Source organism: Octopus bimaculoides, chromosome 16 (assembly GCF_001194135.2).
Source record: "Octopus bimaculoides isolate UCB-OBI-ISO-001 chromosome 16, ASM119413v2, whole genome shotgun sequence".
Taxonomy (NCBI): Eukaryota; Metazoa; Mollusca; class Cephalopoda; order Octopoda; family Octopodidae; genus Octopus; species Octopus bimaculoides.
Window position 1 is genome coordinate 24,576,476 of NC_068996.1, and position 1,330 is coordinate 24,577,805.

The 1,330-nt window shown below is 31.5% G+C and overlaps 1 protein-coding gene across 1 annotated transcript in view; it reads right to left on the reverse strand.

Moving 5' to 3' along the window:
• Positions 1-406: 406 nt before the first annotated feature.
• Positions 407-1,330, reverse strand: part of LOC106874410 (AT-rich interactive domain-containing protein 4B) — a 96,561-nt gene continuing 95,637 nt past the window's right edge. The window contains exon 27 of the mRNA XM_052973473.1: positions 407-1,330. This exon is cut by the window's right edge and continues 4,266 nt beyond it. The gene's annotated coding sequence lies outside the window, so the exon portion shown is untranslated.

Below are 1,330 nucleotides of genomic sequence, written 5' to 3' on the forward strand. Positions count from 1 at the left end.
TGTGTGTGTATATATATATATATATATATATATATATATATATATACACACATACATATATACATACACAACTGGCTTCCACAGTTTTTATTTAACCAAATTCACTCACAAGGCATTGGTCAGTCTCGAGCTATAGAAGGCACTTGCCCAAGGTAACTGCACTGTAGGACTGGACCCAAAACCACATGGTTGCAAAGTAAGTTTCTTAGCCACACACCCATAACTGTGCATAAATTATAGCATAAAATAAAATGAAAATAATTCAGTAGTTTTCTTTAAATTAAATAACAAGTAAATTCTCCCTCTCTCTCTATGACTTAGATTTGAACTTAAAGCACATTGATCAGCAGCAATATAATTAAAAATGTTAAACAAGATTTATGTTGCAAATGAGATTAACAAAATATAGAATTCGATAATAAATTTTATTAAAAAAATAATTACATATATATTTAAAAATTTCAAAATTCTTTGAACAAATGTAATAACTTTATAAATATGTAATTTATCTCGTCCTTACAAAATCAGTGAACTACATTGGTGTGAAGTTAATATCATGTAAATGTACATATCTAAAACATCAAGAATAAGTATGGTAAAACGGAGGGGAGAGGGATCAAATTTGGGAGTAGTCGGGAAATCTTTATCTTTTTTTTTTTTGTTCTTTTTTCTGATATCAACAATTCGAGATTCATCAAACATTGATATAACTTAATAACAAAGAAATGGCATTAAATTACTTTTTGTTTTTTTTGTTTTGCAGAAGGGGAAGGTCAAGGAGTATGATGTTCTTCTTGGTATGTGTGTGTGGGGGCACATGCATGTGTGTGGAGGGGTGCATGTACATGTATGTGTATATATTATATATATATATATACTTTTTCTTTTTTCTTTATTTTAATTTCTTCATTGTCTTGTTCTTGAGTGAGTGAATGGGGTCACATGCGGATTAGCTCTCCTGATGTTTCTGAGGATGAAGGACTTGTTTAGACAGATGAAAATAAATACCATAACATAATGATTAAAAATTATGCTAAAACTTTAGTTTGGAATTGATAAAAAATATGTGGGGCTCATATCTTCAGGAGGAGAGGGGAAGGAGGTGGGGTACAATATTTTCATGACACACAAAGTGTTGAGACTTGCAGTCCTTACTCCTATTTATATGAGAAATTGGCCCAATAATGCCCTCGTGCAGTTTGTTGTCACTTCCATAGGGACAACTATGACCTTCTAAATTACCTTAAATTCTTAAGTTGGCAGCAAATAACTCAAGGCTTTGTGACAGAGATTCAACAGATTCCTGACCCTATAATGAATTGAAGCCTGA